Source organism: Malania oleifera, chromosome 10 (genome assembly GCF_029873635.1).
Source record: "Malania oleifera isolate guangnan ecotype guangnan chromosome 10, ASM2987363v1, whole genome shotgun sequence".
NCBI lineage: Eukaryota > Viridiplantae > Streptophyta > Magnoliopsida > Santalales > Ximeniaceae > Malania > Malania oleifera.
Genome location: NC_080426.1, coordinates 68,337,963 through 68,357,002, shown reverse-complemented (window position 1 = coordinate 68,357,002; position 19,040 = coordinate 68,337,963).

Here is a 19,040-nt window from a genome sequence, read left to right as displayed (position 1 = left end):
AAATAGAACATTTTCCAAACCTGCAAGTCATAAAAAAACTTCCTAAGTTTAGCTAAGCCAGCAGTAGTAGTACACAACCTAGGGTCTGTCTATGTATATATGAAATTGTAGAAAAGATAAATCAAGTACTAACAGCACAAGTAATACAGATCCAGTATCTCCCAACAATTCACAATTTAGCATATGAATAGAATTAAACAAGCAATAGAATTACCAGCATGCAGTTCAAACTACATTTTACATGCCTTCTAATGAGAGGAGCCATCTTCTTCTAAATCAATGGACCTACTTGTTATGGATATAAATCTTTATTTTGATTTAAATTTTATGTATACTCTTGATCTTCGTTTCCCTAATTAGGTCTTAAGTTGGGAGTTTAATGTTGTTAGATCTTCAGTTAAGGAGTTGGGAGGCTCTTGTATTACTTCTAGGCTATAGTGTTTGGAAGATTAATTTTGAAGGATTAAGAAAGCATTGGAGTTTAACAAATTTTTGGCAGTATGCCGTCTGTTAATAAAACATTTCCCAAACCTACTCGCAAAAGTTCTTCCAAGGTTTAGCTAAGCCATCAGTAGTAGTAGACAACCTAGGGTCTATCTACGCATACAGAAAAGATAAATGAATTCCTAACAACACAAGCAATACAGTTCCAGTATCTCCCAATAATTCACAATTCAGCATATGAATAGAATTAAACAAGCAATAGAACTACCAGCATGTAGTTCAAACTACATTTCACATACCTTCTAATGATAGGAACCACCTGCATCATTTAGTCGAGATTGGCGCATCATTTGTTCAAAGTGTGCTTGCCTGTTCAGAATGGCTGCGAGCATAGCTTCAACATTGGACACTTTGCCTTTCAATTGCTAGTTCTCCACTTCAACATTATACACCATATCTTTCAATTGCTAGTTCTTTATTTCCATCGTATGCATCCATTGAATCATCTCCTCCACCCGAGACTCGGCCTCTCGACGCGCTCGTTCCATCTCAGCACAAAACGCCGCACCTATAGAAGATGATGTTGTTAGGGTAGTGTATCCACTTCCAAGACCTTTCACCTAGCCCCTCGCTTGTTTCCCAAGCACCTGAGCGGTTATCTGGTAATTCGTCATTTGTTGACTCCCCTCCGAAACAGGTGCATCCCTCAGCTCGACCATCTTCACCTATTTTCAATCATGAAAATGATAAAAATGAAGAAATAAGAATACAACTTTGATGTTTTGAATTGAATTATAAACTAAATATTTTCTTTGACTTACATGTTTGCCCTGCACACCCTCACACCACTCCCCTGATCGCCTTTGGTGTGTTCTCTAATAAAGATCCGAAAGTGGCTCCTTTGCGCCTATCTCGGGATCACACTACATTATCATATAAAACATAATTAATATTAATTCAGGTAATGGTCAGATAGTTTTAAATATAGCAATTATCCTTCGATAATTTACGAATAACATCGACCCACCGCAATGCGTTGTAGGGAGTTTACTGCGGTTCGCAATGTTTTTTTTCACATATAGCCTACAAAAAATTTTAAAAGAAAATGACTTTTTATTAGCCACATCATGATGGGGATCAACATGCCTTATGTATCCCTTTTACTGATATGATGACACATGAACGACCTCCCGATGTCCACTCCTTTGCTGACATGGTGATATGTGGATGACATTCAAATGTCCACTATTGTTTATATTTGTTTTGTAGGAACACATGAGATCAATTGAAGATTTTTTACTTCTTTAATGGAATACTTTTTTAATGTGACGACTTTGTTATTATGTTAATTTATATTTTTTGTGGATATGTTATTTCAAGATTATTAGGTGCTTGAAGACCCAAGTGAAGTATTGATGCAAAGTCCAACTCAAAACCTATGTGGGCCCCACACAGTTTTGGCCTTCCTTTTGAAATATGTTTAAATTTCAAATTTTAATTGTAATAATGCAAGACAACTACGCTTGACTTGTGTGCTTATGAGTTGGAGTTCTTTGTTTTTTAATAAGTATTAATTGTGTTAGGTTAATAGTTGTTGAAAGTTGTTGAGAGTTGTTGTTTAAAGTTGTTGAGAGTTGTTGAGTTTTTAATGTTTTCTCTCCTAGGCTATGCTTATAAATAGCCTTCTTATTGTAAGAACAAGATATGGAATTGAAGTTCAATATAGAAGAAACATTTCTTTGCTTGAGCTTATAAATCTTGTCCCTCTCCTTGTGAGTGAGTATTGCGAGGCTATGGCGCTCTCTTCAGAGATCAAGTGGTGAGAGAATATCAAGAAGAAAAAGAAGAATAAGAAGAAAACCTAGGAGGAGCTTTACGACAGCCGCAGCGGCAGTGGTTGGAGGAGTGAATGGTGATAGGCGAAAGGAGGATCGGAAGGGGAGGAGGGAGATTAGGGAAAGGAGGGAAATAAGGGAGAGATTGGGGGAAACTCGGGAAAAGTGAAATAAATTTTTTTTATTGTTTTTAAATAAAAGAAGTATCAGTGACGGTTCCCAAATCCATCACTAATAAGGGGATAATAGTGAAGAATCTTCAAATTTGTCACTAATATTGTGAAATAAATTTTTTTTTTAAATAAAAGAAGTATTAGTGACCGTTCCTAAATTCGTCACTAATAAGGGGCTAATAGCGATGAATCTTCAAATTCGTCACTAATATTGTGAAATAATTTTTTAAAATTTTTTTAAATAAAAGAAGTATTAGTGACGGTTCCCAAATCCTTCACTAATAAGGGACTAATAGTGACGAATCTTCAAATTCGTTACTAATATTGTCAAATATATTTTTTTTTTAATAAAAGAAGTATTAGTGACGGTTCCCAAATCCATCACTAATAAGGGGATAATAGTAACGAATCTTTAAATTCGCCACTAATATTATAAAATAATTTTTTTAAAATTTTTTTTAAATAAAAGGAGTATTAGTGACGGTTCCCAAATCCGTCACTAATAAGGGGCTAGTAGTGATGAATCTCCAAATTCGTCACTAATATTATGAAATAAATTTTTCTATTTTTTTAAATAAACGAAGTATTTGCAACGGTTTCCAAATTCGTCACTAATAAGAGGCTAATAGTGACGAATCTTCAAATTCATCACTCATATTGTGAAATAAATTTTTTTTATTTTTCTAAATAAAAGAAGTATTAGTGACGGTTCCCTAATCTGTCACTAATAAGGGGATAATAGTGACGAATCTTCAAATTCATCACTAATATTGTGAAATAATTTTTTTTTAAATAAAAGAAGTATTAGTAACGGTTCCTAAATCCGTCACTAATAAGGGGTTAATAGTGACGAATCTTCAAGTTTGTCACCAATAAAATTTTTTTTTTTAAATAAAAGAAGTATTAGTGATGGTTCCCAAATCCATCACTAATAAGGGGATAATAGTGACAAATTTTCAAATTCGCCACTAATATTATGAAATAATAATAGTAGTGACGGTTATTTAATCGTCACTAGTAAGTGTCTTTTAGTGACGAATTTAATTCGTCACTAATATCGCAGAAATCATCGCTAATATTTTTCCGAGATAATTTCTGCGCGAAAAATATTTTCCAACAATTTTTCATTGTTTAGTGACGAAAATACTAGTGACGGTTTCAAATCCATCACTAATAGAGTCATATTAGTGACGGTTGCTAAAATTGTCATTAATACGCACATTTAGTGATGAAATTGAATCTGTCACTAATAGTTTCGTCACGAAAAACTAGTTTTTTTGTAGTGTCTTCCTTTTTAGCACTTGGAAACATGAAGCAAGTCCAAGCAATGCTTGAACTTTTCAGTGGTAACCGGCTTCGTCAAGATATCCACTCCGTTCTCAAATGTGTGAACTTTCTTAAGTACAAGTTCACTCGAAGAGATCAACGCCTCGTTCGTGTGGACCTTACATCAATATGTTTGGTTCTAGCATGATACACTTGATTCTTCGCCAAATAGATGATGCTCTGACTGTCACAATGCAACACAACTCCATCTTGATGTATACCCATCTCCTTGACTAAACCAGTAAGCCATAACTCTTCCTTTGCAGTTTCGGCGACTGTCATATATTCAGACTTAGTTGTAGACAATGCCACTAGGGATTGTACCATGGACCTCCAATATATAGGTCCTCCCTCAAGGGTTAATACATAACCCATTGTAGACCTTCCGTCATCCATATCCCCTACATAATTAGCATCAACAAACCCCACAACTAATGGATTATCCTATTGCTTGATGAACATACCATTGTTAGAAGTACCTTGTAAGTATCTGAAAATCCATTTGATGACGAGTTCCTAATGTTGTCTACCTGAATTAAAGAAAAACTTACTCACCACACTTATTGCATGTGCCAACTCTGGTCTTGTACATACCATAACATACATTAAACTCCTCATAGCACTAGCATAGGGGACCTTTGACATGTCTCGGATTTCATCATCTGTCCTTGGGCATTCAGAGGTAGACAATTTAACTTAATTCGTTATAGGTGTACACACTGGTTTAGCATCAGCCATACTGAACCTTTCCAACACCTTCCCTACATAACAACCCTGAGATAACCACAACCTCCCTGTAGTTCTATCCCGGAAAATCTCCATCCCAAGTATCTTTTTGGCTACGCTAAGATCCTTCATGTCAAACTCTTTATGCAATAGAATCTTCAACTGATTAACCTCAGTTATGTCCTTCGCAGCTATTAGTATGTCATCAACATGCAACAATAAGAAAATGAGAGAACCATCATCAAGCTTCTTCTCATGCACGCAACAATCATACTCACACCTCTTGTAGCCTATTTGGATCATATAAGAATCAAACCATTTGTACCATTGCCTCGGACAATGTGTCAACCCATAAGGAGACTTCTTTAGTTTGCAAACTAAGTGCTCCTAGGTTAACTAAATCCCTCTAGTTGTATGGCTAGATCTGCTCCTCCAAGTCACCATGGAGAAATGTTGTCTTCACGTCCATTTGTTCCAAATGTAGGTCATAATGAGTCATTAACCCCAATACTACCCTGATGGAAGTGTGTCAGACCACAGGTGAGAAGATTATATTATAATCTACTCCTTTCTTCTGCGAGTACCCATTTTCCACTAACCATGCCTTAAATTTCTTCCAATTTGCCTCATCCATGCCTTGCGGTTGAACACCATACAAGGCTTTCACCATCCCTTGTTGCACAAGTAAATCCTTCACTCCTCTCTGCCATAGACCAAAGTTCCTAATATAGTTAGAACCTCAAAATCATACCTTAGACTGACCTTAGGACACATGCATATCATGAAGAATTTATTTAAAAGAGCCTAAGTTAAAATGAATTTTGGAGGCAAATTTTTAAAGGCCTCTTCAAAGAACCCAATGGCCTCATCGATGAATGCATGAAGGCCACTCGGCGACGAACAACTTGTTCTCATCAACGAGAAAATACCAAGAGCAACAAAATTTCAGACAGGTCTCTCGTCGACGAACTCACATTCACATTAACGAATGAGTGTTGAACACTCGCCGACGAAGGTGTCCTCTTGTCTCAGGCACAAAACTTTGGTTCAATGGGGATACGCATGGAATTTCATTCAGATAAAATAATTCAACAGTTGGGATTAAACCTAGGGTCGAGAACACATATAAAATTAACCTAAGAACCTTAGTGCCTCACTTTTTGAATATATCTTGAGAGCATTAAACGAATATTCTCTACAGGCCTGCATTCCAACTTCTATACATCAAGTTTTGGGCATTCTCATTCAAGAGTCAAGTGCTTTCACTCATATATGCAACGTTTCATTCATCTTGAGGTTTGAGGTTTGGTAAAAGTATTTTACACATTTAAATCTTACTTTTGTTTTCCCTTAACTCATAACATTTTTATGTATATATTACTTGGGAACAAAAATAACAATCCGAATATTTTATTCACTGATTGAATATACATACTTGAGAAAAAATTTGATTGAACTAAACTCTTTGAGATATTCTTGAATATATTTATCGTTTTAAGATTGACCACTACAAAAACTATTTGATTGCTCAATTTGAGAGTGTTTTAAATATATATGTGTGAGAAATCATTGGAATATTTCAAGTCGTATTTTTATTCAAAGAGTTAATCTGTCAAATTACTTGATAGCTAGAACCTAGATCTGAGTGCTACTAAAGATTATTTTTACAAGGATCATATCTTGATTTTCCTGCATCAAGTGGATTGGTTTGAAACCCTAAAATCTCCAAAATGTTTTTTTGTGAGAAATTAATTTTTTGGAGATATTATCTTGAAGGTAATTTTGTGAAGCATATCATACACATAACGATTTTATCATTACATACATACTGAGCTTCAAGTTTCATTATATGAATATGTGTTAGGGATTTCTATTATACTCACCATCTTGTGTAGAAGCATTATTGAGTTTTTGCAGAATAGTTATATTGTAATCACGGTTTGGGTTGTGAATTGGGTTTAAGGAGAAAGTTGTATCTCTTGCAGGCAGTGAATTAAGAGGAAGTTGTACCTTTTGTAAGCAGCGGATTGTAAGGGAAGGTCTGTACTGGTTAAAGGAGTAAAGATTTAGTGGAATCCTTAAGTGGGTTGCTTAAGGTGAGGACATAGGCCGAGTTGGCTGAACCTCATAAAAATTGTGTTTGCCTTCTCTCTTCGCTTACTCCTTTTAATTTCCGCAACACATTTCATTACCTATCTTGCATGTGTGTATGTTGAATAACCTTACAAGCACTTGGAAATTTATTGGGTATAATTGAATATAAAATTATTGGATTGAATTAATTTCAAGCCCTAGTGATTTTCTATGTTAAATCTTAAAATAGGGACTGATTGATAAAGTAAAATTAAATATTTTCAAAATACCCAATTCAGCCCCCTCTTGGGATTACACCTGAATTCACATTTGATATCAGAGCGAGGTCTACATAGACTTAATTGTTATTTTTGTAAAACGATCACACGGCACACATCGGTGTAACTCCATTTGGTGAGGGACACTCGTCCACTAGATCACCAATTTTTTGTGGTGTAAATTACACTTACTGGAAACGTAGGATGAGTATATACCTATTAAATGTAGATTGGAAAGTATGGAAAATAGTTTCTAAGGGAAACCATGTTCCCATGAAATTCCCATGAAAGTAGTTGATAAGGTAAATGTTCCTAAGACTGAAAATGAATATACAGAGGAAGATTGAAAATCTATGCAAATAAATGCTATTGCAATGAACTTGCTATTCTGTGCACTAGATGTAAATGTGTTTAATAGGGTGATGACTTGTAACACTACTAAAGAGATTTGGGAAAAGTTAGAAGTCATATATGAAGGTACTAAGGAAGTAAAATATAGTAGGATGGACATGCTTACTAGTGAATATGAGGCATTTAAAATGACTGCTGATGAATCTATTCAATCCATGTACACTAGATTCACACACATTACGAATTCTTTAAATGCTCTTGGTAAATCTTACCCTACTTATGAGTTGATTAGGAAGATACTTAGGGGACTACTACCAGTTTGGGAAGCTAAGACCACTACAATAGCAGAAGGAAGGAATATGAAGGAGATATCGGTTGATGAATTGATCGATTTGCTTATTACTTATGAACTAGCAATAAATGAAAGGAAGAATGAACTAAAAAAAACACTAAGAAAGTTGCAATGCTTAAGGCATCATCCAACAACTCTAGTGAGGGAAGTGATTCAGAATCACATGATAACACGGCGCTTATCACTAAGAAATTCGAAGAGTTCATGAGAATGAATAAGAAATACACTAGGAAATTCAAGGGCTCAAAAATAGAAAAGTGAGAGTCAAGCAGAAGGAAACAAAAGGATGATCTTCCCATGTGCTATAACTGTAGAGAAGTTGGACATATCAAGCCAGATTGTCCCTAGCTGAAGAAAGTGTCTAAAAAGAAAAAGAAGAAGAAGGCACTAAAGGTTGGCAGAGATACTTACAGTACCAGTAGTTCAGAATCTGAATCCAGTGATGATGAAATTACAAATCTATGTCTGATGGCTCATGAAGTCCACAAGGTACAATATTTTGTTTTTGCTTCATCTTATTATTCTAGTGATTCAAAAAATGAAAATAGCATGCTTTCTTATGATGAATTGCATCAGTATATATACCCTTAAAATGCTTGAGAAAACGAATAAGAAAAATTCTGGGTTGAAATTAAAATTGAAAGAATTTTTGAAGATAACAGAAAGTCAAAATAAATCTCATGCATCTCTCATGAAAGACAAGGATTTGAAAATTGAAGAGTTAGAAAAAGATTTAAAAGATAAATCTAAGATTATCTGTAAATTTACAGAAGGACAAACTAATTTTGAAAAACTCCTTAGAATTCAAAGAAACTCCCTAGAAAAGGAAGGTCTTGGTTATAATGGAAAGGATAACCTAAAACAAAGACATCTTTACATAAGATATTTCGTAAGAGAGTCCAAATCTTATGTTCCAACTAAAAGCTATTATAAAAATATTATATTTTTTAAATGTAAGAAGTTGGGTCACATAAAATTTGACTATCTTTGTAAAAATAAAGATGTCAAAGTTAAGAAAGTTTGGAAAGTCAAAGCAGAATCCAGTACTAACCCCCATGGATTCAAGAAAATCTGAGTACCAAAAGTAGTTATTTGATTATGTCTTGCAGATGTACTTGAGATTGTCCTCCTCCAAGGACAAGTGGTATATGGCTAGCGGATGCTCACGACATATGACAAGAGATAAAGCTAAATTTGCATCCATCATATCCAAAGATGGAGGATTTGTTACATTTGGGGATAACTCGAAAGGTAAAATCATTTGAGTTGGTAAGGTTGGTAAGGAACTTTCACTTGTCATTGATTACGTGTTATTAGTTGATGGATTAAAACATAACTTATTGAGTATAAGTCAATTATTTGATAAAGGTTATAAAGTCTCATTTCAACATAACAAATACATTGTAGAGAACAAATATGAAAACAAAGTACTGTTTACTGAAGATCATAATGAAAATGTCTACACCACTAGCTTTGACAAATTTTGCTTCTCAACATGTTACTTTTTTTTTTTTTCTATGAATGAAATTAGTTGGATTTGGCATAGGAGGCTAGGACACGCAAACATGGACTTGATATCTAAACTAGTTAATGGAGACTTAGTTAAAGGATTGCCTAAGGCTAAATTCGTGAAAGATAAAATCTATGATGCATGTCAACTAGGAAAACAAGCAAGATCTAGTTTTAAGAAGAAGAAAGTTATCTCTACTATGAGGCCACTTCAAATGCTACACTTAGAATTATTTGGTCCAAACCCAACTCAGAGTTTAGGAGGAGAATCATATGCATTCGTCATAGTTGATGATCATTCAAGATATACATGGGTACTATTTTTAGGTCACAAATATGAAGCGTGCGAACAATTCGTAAATCTGTGCAACAAAATTCAAAATGAAAATGGATGTACTATCACTAAAATTTGAAGTGATAGGGGTAGAGAATTTAAAAATCAAGGCATGGAAGACTATTGCAATTCATTAGGAATAGCTCATAACTTTTCGGCTCCTAGAACACCACAATAGAATGGTGTAGTTGAAAGAAAGAATAAGACTATACAAGAACTGGCTAGAACTATGCTTAACAAACATAAACTATCCAAGTACTTCTAAGCTAAGGCAGTAAATACCGTCTACTATGTTCTAAATAGAGTTTTGATTAGACCATCTCTAAATAAAACTCCTTACAAATTATGGAATAGCCATAGACCAAACATATCATATTTTCATGTCTTTAACTGAAAATGTTTTGTGCTTAGAGATAATGAACACTTAGAAAAGTTTGATGTGAAATTAGATGAAGGTGTCTTTCTAGGGTATGCTTTAGATAGTAAAGCCTACAAGGTATATAATAAACGAACATTAACTATTGTAGAATCTATCCATGTAGTATTTGATGAGTCAAATCCCTTCTCCAAAAAGACTGGTGAGGATGAAATTAAAATAAATAAGGAATTTGAAAAATTGTCTATTGAAGATGATTCAGATAAGAGAAATGAAGCTACAGAACCATCTTTTGAAAATAATCAAATTGAAAATGAGATTAATGAACCACCTTGAGAATGGAAGTATATAAAGAATCACCCCATTGATTAAATAATAGGTGAACCATCACGTGAAGTAGTCACACGATCCTCACTTAGAAACATGGTTAGTCATTGTGCATTCCTAACTCAAGAAGAACCTAAGAATGTGAGTGACGCGACTGAGGATGAATCATGGGTGATGTCCATGCAAAAAGAGCTAAACCAGTTTGATAGAAATAAAGTATGGACTAGTTCCTAGACCTAAAGATAAGATAGTTATTGTAATAAAATGGATATATAAGAACAAGAAAGATGAACATGGGATAGTAGTTAGAAATAAGGCAAGAATAGTAGCTCAAGGATATAACTAGGAAGAAGGAATAGACTTTGAGGAAACCTTTGCACCTATAGCTCAAATGGAAGCCATTCAAATGCTTTTAGCCTATACTGCCTTTAAGGATTTCAAGTTGTATCAAATGGATGTCGAAAGGGCATTTTTAAAAGGCTACATTAGTGAAGAAGTTTATGTAGAACAACTCCCAAGTTTTGAAAACCATAAGTATCCAAATCACGTTTATAGACTAACAAAAGTCTTGTACAGTTTAAAGCAAGCTTCTAGAGCTTGGTATGAAAGACTAAACGGTTTTCTACTGGATAATGGATTTATCAGAGGGAAGATAGACACAACATTTTTCATAAAGTCTAAGATTAATAACATGCTCCTAGTTGTATAGATAGATGATACCATATTTGGGGTAACAAATGAAGAGTTGTGCAATGAGTTTGTAAGTACTATGCAAAATGAATTTGAGATGAGCATGATAGGTGAACTAAATTTCTTCCTAGGACTTCAGATCAAACAAGAAAAACATGAAATTTTTAAAAATCAATCAAAGTACATTAGAGATCTACTCAAAAGGTTTAAAATGGAAGATGGAAAAAAAATACTAGGGACACCTATGAGCTCTTCATTAAAATTAGAAAAAGATGAATAAGATATACCAATGGATGTCAAGCTCTATTGCAAGATGATTGGTAGCTTACTATATCTGATTTCCAACAGACCTAACATAATGTTCAGTGTATGTTTGTGCGCAAGATTTCAAGCTGCACCAAAAGAGTCACATTTATTGGCTGTCAAACGAATACTTAGATACCTTATGGGAACCATTGAATTGGGATTATGGTATCCTAAGTATACATCCTTTGAGATTATTAGCTATTCAATTGTTGATTTTACTACTAGTAAAGTGGATAGAAAGAGCATGAGTGGCATATGTCATTTCCTAGGACATTCTTTAGTATCTTGGTTTTCAAAGAAGCAAAATTCAGTTGCTCTTTCCATAGTGGAGGCAAAATACATAGTGGTAGGAAGTTGTTGTGCTCAAATGCTATACATGAAGCAACAACTGATGGATTTTGGATTAAGCTATGACACAATTCCTATAAGATGTGACAATACAAGTGCAATAAACATCTTAAAGAATCCTATATTACATTCATGAACTAAACATATAAAAATTAGACATCATTTTCTTCGTGATCATGTACAAAAAGGAGATGTGACACTTGAGTTTGTATGTACAGATGAACAATGAGCAGACATATTCATGAAACCACTTTCAGAGGATAGATTTATCTAGATTAGACATGAATTAGGTCTTATGCATAGTCGAGAGGTTGTTTAGAATTATATTATACTACATAATTACGGGGGATGAAAATTAACAATTGGTTAAATTTATCGTATTTGGTATCACACTTGGCAAAATTTTCTAACATTTAGGATCAAAATTTTTCCAAAGTCTCCTGATATCTGGCATTGAACTTAAAACATGGTTATTGCATGGTTAAGTGTTTGGATTTTAATGACTAATTTTATTATACATGCCTATGTAAATTGAAATACTGTGTTTGTACACATTGACATTTGATTCCACAACACAGATATACATTAGAAAGGCTGAGGAGTAAATTGAATAACATAGGGGGAGAAGTTGAGATTTGTTTTGCATAAATGAGATATTTAAGTCACAACATTTGGATACTGACCTTTTTGTTGATGTCAAAAGGGGGAAAAGAATATAACTTTTATAGATATAAGTTTTATAGAAAAAATAGTTTATAGCAAGTATAAGTTTGCAAAAAGGGGGGAGAAGCATATAAGTTTTTTTTAAAGCAAGGAGAGAAAAGCACAAAGTACATGAGTTATACGTGCAAAACTATTGCCTGTTTTTACACTGTCTATGAGCATATTTCATATTGCTCAATTTTATATTGTGCATTATTTAAGGGGGAGCTTTGTTAGGCATAACTTGTTTTTCTAATTTTACTTGTGTATTTGTCATCATAAAAAAGGGGAGATTTTTGACTCTATGAGTCTAATCCTATTTTTATAATAACAAATCACTTGGTATTTGATCTGTGCATTGAGAGTATGAACAGGAACATTATTTAGCATGCACGAAAGTTAAGGAAGTCATGGAAGCCATGAGGATTAAATAATATACAACTAGGCACAATGGAACTAAAAGACTAGAAGAATGGAGATGCAAGCGTCAAGTTCGAGATAGTCATGGGAATGGGTATTTAGATTTCATTGTATTTGCATATTTTATATGATATAGTTAGAACCTTAAAATCATACCTTAGACTGACCTTAGGACACATGCATATCATGGAGAATTTATTTAAAAGAGTCTAAGTTAAACTGAATTTTGGCGGCAAATGTTTAGAGGCCTCGTCGACAGACCCAATGGCCTTGTCAACGAATGCATGAAGGCCACTCGGTGACAAACACCTTGTTCTCATCGATGAGAAAATACCGAGAGCAAAAAGGTTTCACACAGGTCTCTCATCGACGAACTAATGTTCACGTCGACGAACGAGTGTTGAACACTCGTCAATGTAGGTGTCCTCTCATTCAGATAAAATGATCCAACGGCTGGGATTAAACCTAGGGTTGAGAACATATATAAAATTAACCTAAGAACCCTAGTGCCTTACTTTTTGAATATATCTTGAGAGCGTTAAACAAAAATTTTCTACGGGCCTGCATTCCAACTTCTGTACATCAAGTTTTGGGCATTCTCATTCAAGAGTCAAGAGCTTTCACACATATCTTACTACAACATTTCATTCATCTTGAGGTTTGAGGTTTGGTAAAAGCATTTTACACATTTAAATCTTATTTTTGTTTTCCCTTAACTCATAAAATTTATATATATATATATATATATATATATTACTTGGGAATAAAAATAACAATCCGAATATTTTATTCACTGATCAAATATACATACTTGAGAAAAAAATTTGATTGAACTAAATTCTTTGAGATATTCTTGAATATATTTATCGTTCTAAGATTGACTACTACAAAAAATATTTGAATGCTCAATTTGAGAGTGTTTTAAATATATGTGTGTGAAAATTTTTGGAATATTTCAAGTCGTATTTTTATTCAAAGAGTTAATCTTGCAAATTACTTGATAGCTGGAACCTAGATCTGATTGCTACTAAAGATTATTTTTACAAGGATCATATCTTGATTTTCCTGCATCAAGTGGATTGGTTTGAAACCCTAAAATCTCCAAAATGTTTATTTATAAGAAATTAATTTTTTAAAGATATTATCTTGAAGGTAATTTTGTGAAGCATATCATACATATAACGATTTTATCGTTACATACATACTGAACTTCAAGTTTTATCATATGAATATGTGTTAGGGAATTCTATTGTACTCACCAGCTTGTGTAGAAGCATTATTGAGTTTTGGAAGAATAGTTATATTGTAATCACAGTTTGGGTTGTGAACCAGGTTTGAGGAGAAAACTGTATCTCTTGTAAGCAAAAGATTTGGAGGAAGTTGTATCTCTTGTAAGTAGCGGATTATAAGGGAAGCTCCATCCCAGTTAAAGGAGCAGGGATTTAGTAGAATCCTTAAGTAGGTTGCTCAAGGCAAGGACGTAGGTCAGGTTGGCTGAACCTCGTAAAAATTGTGTTTGCGTTCTCTCTTCCCTTACTCCTTTTAATTTTCGCAACACATTACATTACCTATCTTGCATATTACTATGTTGAATAACCTTACAAACACTTGGTAATTAATTGGGTATAATTGAATATAAAATTATTGGATTGAATTAATTTCAAGTCTTGGTAATTATCTGTGTTAATTTGTGTTAAATCTTAAAATAGGGACTAATTGATAAAGTAAAATTAAATATTTTCAAAATACCCAATTCACTACCCCTTTTGGGATTACACCTGAATTCACAAAACATAATATAAATTGTTTGAATTCTGATGTCAAACCATCGACGGTTTCCCTGCTACTCCTCAGCACTATGATTTTCCATTATGTTCTCTCCTTGTATATGCATTCCATTAAGTAAATGAGTCACATGTCACAACAACTTCAATATAAAAATGGTGAAAACAGACGATCATTGTGATAGGGGAAAATGCTTAGTGCCACGAGCCTGTAATGACATGGGCCTATGTGATAGGACTTCACTAGGTATAGTAGTGTGGGGCATACGGTCCCCAAGATGCATAACATAACTCTTGTGATGGGGCTATAAAACGTGGTGAAATGGATTTCCACTAGCTAAGGATGGTTTGTAAGGGCATACAAAGAAATTTATAAGAGAAGATCTGAAGGGGTGAAATAAAAAAGATCGAATGGAGGACTAAATGTTTCAACAAGTTATAAGATAAACTTAATGTGAACTTACAAATTAGCGTAAGTACCCCAATATACCGTTATCTTTTATTTTCCTTGTTTTAGTGTGAAGAATCTTGATAAAATTTAGTTGGTTAATTAGGTAGGGGAAATTATATAGGAGACCTATCCCTCCATGTGTCCGTGTGTCCATTTCTTAAATTCTAAACATATTCTTGAAAGTGAGTCTCCCTCTTTATATGTCTATATTAATGAGTATAGGACTCATTTGTCACATGACTAGGTAGGCTAAAATTCTCAATTATATTATAATAAATTATCAAAAAAAGATGTTAAATAGTAAGGTCTTAATTTGGGTAATTTCAAACTTACAATATTGACAAATTCAAGCTCTTAGCAAGTACTAGTTCAATAATAGTAATAAACAAAAACCTAACCATAATCTTCTACTTGATCCCTCCTTTTCATATCTTCTACTTGATCCCTCCTTTTCATACTTGCAATACCCAATCCTAGCTCCCTTTTTGCTCATTTGTCCCTTATATTTCTTCTGTCTCTCCCCCCTCCCCCCCCCCTTCTCTTTCTCTCGATTTTTCATTGATTGCGGATAAATTGACTCAAATCAATAACCATTAGTTCAAAATTACTTTAAACCTAACAATTTGATCGATTCTTTAAAATATGATGCAGTTAGGAAGCCTACCATATTCTCCTATAGTATTATATACCTTATTACTCTAAAGCTCATGCACCCGTCATATTGATATGCATTTATTATTAAATAAAATCATTTAATTGTATATTTATCCAAAATAGGAAAGGTTTTCACTTACTTATGTGTGGTTATTCTAGTAAAAAAGAGATACATACATGTGCATATAGACACATATAATGTTGAACTTAGTGTAAACCCAAGAGGGGGGGTGAATTGGATATTTAAAATTTTTCTGCCTAACTTAACTATCTAGCAACAGTATTTCACAAACCTAGAGACAATCTAGTGCAATAAATATAGATGCAACCGCAATTAAATTACTCCAAACAAATTTAAACAAGCAAGCACAATATAGCAAAGCAGGTAAAGTAAAAATGACACCAGATGTGTTATCGAGGTTCAGCAAATGTGCCTACATCCCTGCCTCTAATTCGCAAGTCCGATGATTCTACAAAAGCTAACTTCATGGGTAGAGCGACACTAATTACAATACCCTTCCCTTACTAGGTAAGGGAAACCCCAGGTTAGATTAACAGGGCTGACCCCAACCTTTACAAACAATCCTTATGGGCTAGATCAACACCTCCTCAGGCCACGCCTAGAATACAATAGATAGGCAATACAAATTTATTGTACAATATCAATGCTTCTCCAACAAGCAATTATTTACTAATACAATCAATGCACTTCAATATGATAGGAGTTACAAGCTCAATGAAGTTTAATATAACTACTCTCAGGATAATGTCAATATATCTAGTAATATGTGGGAGTGTGTTGTGAATGAATCTTTGAGTCAAGATATGTATGTATGTATCAATCACAAGTTGCAAACTCAAGGATCTCGAGAGCACAAGAAAATATCTCAAAAATAAATTTTCAAATAAGTATGAGAGATATTCAGATTTAGCTTGTTAAAAAATGTTTTTCACAATATCACAATACAAGCCCTTGAATCTTGCAACAAAAATGCAAGACTAACAAGCCCTAGAGAGTTTTCCCAAAGAATACTTATGAATTAAATCACAAGCGAAAACTCAAGCTTACTCTCGATAAAATCCAATCTCAATCAAAGAATATGAGAGTGTAAGCTTGTAGTAATAGTATTGATGATCTCAAGATACACTCACTAAAGGAATTTTTTTGCAAGAGGAATGTGTAAGAGTGGAGTTTTTAAGCTTGTATAGGAAAAAATGGAACAAGAAATTTAAAAATATTTTTTTGTTAATCAAAGTCTTAATCTCATGCCAATTTTTCCAAATGAAAGGGTATATATAGCTTTTGACAAAAATATAACCGTTGGGGACTCATTTGGTAATTTTGAAAATGTTTAATTGAGTTTTAACCCCAATTGCCACAGTTATTTTTTGGCAAACCGAGAGGTTTGGTCTCCTAGCACCGTGGGTTGTTCTCCCGAACAGGCACAAAGGTCATATTGGGTTTGGTAGGCTGAGAAGAGGGCTGGTCAATTGAGCCAAGGCGAAAAACCAAACCTTTGGTGGTTCAGTTGCCCAATCTAGGATTTGGTCTACCGTGCTTAACAATTCGGTCGCCCGAGGTGATTTTGAACTATAAGTTCGGGCAGCCAAGGTTGGTAAAAGGTGTCAGTATTCATGTTCGCTCGACTGTGGACAATACGTACAATTCTGGACCGGTTGCCCGAGCCACAGTCAGCGTGTTGACTTTCTACTAGTTTGGTCGACCGAGGCATTTATAATGCCCTATGTTCGGTCTGATGAAGCCCTTTCAAAGTTAGACTTAGGTCCTATTTTTATTTAAATTTCATCCCTGATCGCATAGTTATAACTTTTGAGTCAAAGGGTATTTTCCATGAAGTGCTTATAGGGACCTAAAGTCAATCTACGGTCATTGAGCATATTAAATCTATCATGCATGCAATGCATTAATTATTACATACCATATTACAGACCCAAAAGAATTAAACAAAAAATACAAATGAAAATATTTGGTCTTCATTTCCTTTGCTTCTCCAAACGCCACCATATGATGTGAAGATTGAGTTTTTTATGGCCTTGTCTGAATCTTTTCCATTTCGTGTTAAGAATGGTCCTGCACGCAAACTCAAGGCACAAGTAAGATACAAGGATATTTGTCATTATCAAAATGGGATATGACCAATAGGGGTCAACATTCTCCCCCTTTTTGATGATGACACATACTTTAAGCAAAAATGGGTATAGCCATGAAAGGCTCCCCTTGAGAATATGCATAAAGGAATCTATAATAAAGTTCAAGCATATGAGGAAAGGAAGACAGAAATAATTAATCATGCAATCAAATTGTTTACCCAGTTTTGCCTTCTTCTCCCCCTTTTGGCATCAACAAAATGGCTAACATAGAAAAGATATAATCATTCAAAAATAACCTTAGATAAAAGCTTATAAGTATACAGTGGATATTAGTCTTTTAAATACAAGATATAGTTTCTGAAAGATTTTTAAAAATTTCAACAGCATGCCTTTTGAAAGTAGAGCATTTCCCAAAAAAAATTAGTATATTAATGACCTAATTGATTTCAAAAAATAGTTTACAATATCTACATCAATAAACTCAAGTAGTATAGTAAGAATCAAAGTAGTTTATATAATAAGTGCATTACTTCCAATATCCAAAAGAAAGTATAGTCATGCAGTGCAAAATGGATAACAAAAGTGATCTCACAATGTATGAAGTATATTTATAATTGATATGAGAAATTATTTATCATTTTAGAGCTCTAGTTTTCTAAGCTAAGTAGCTTCCCCTCAGTTTATGCACTCAATCATACTTCTAGCTACAATATATTCATCTTTGGTTGTGGATAAGGCAACTGAGTTTTGTTTCTTGGAGACCCAAGAAATCAACGACTATCCTAAGTAATAACAAGTGCCACTAGTGCTCTTTCGATCTGCTTTACTAACGGCAAAGTCAACATCTGTGTAACTAACAATCTCAAATGAAGTATGCTTAGGGTACCACAATCCTAATTCAATAGTCCCAACAAGGTACCTAAGTATCCTCTTAATTGCTAACAAGTGAGACTCCTTAGATGCAGCATGAAATCTAGCACACATACAAACACTAAACATAATATCAGGACTGCTACCTATAAGATACAAGAGACTACCAATCATCCCACAATAGAGTTTGACATCAACAGGAATACCTTAATTACTCATTTTGTCAAGTTTAGTGGAAGAGCACATAGGAGTTCCTAGAATTTTACCATCTTCCATATTAAATTTATTAAGTCCCTAATATATTTTGATTGGCATATGAAAGTCCCATGTTTGGCTTGTTTAATTTGGAGTCCTAGGAAGAAGCTTAGTTCACCCATCATGCTCATTTCAAATTCGTTTTCCATGCATTTGGCAAACCCATTGCACAATTCATCATTTGTAGCTCCAAAGATAATATCATCAACATATATTTGTACAAGAAGCATGTGATCATTTTTAGATTTAATGAAGAGTGTAGTGTCAATTTTGCCTCTGGTAAATCCATTTTCTAGAAGAAAACCACTAAAGCTCTCATACCAAGCTCTAGGAGCTTGTTTCAA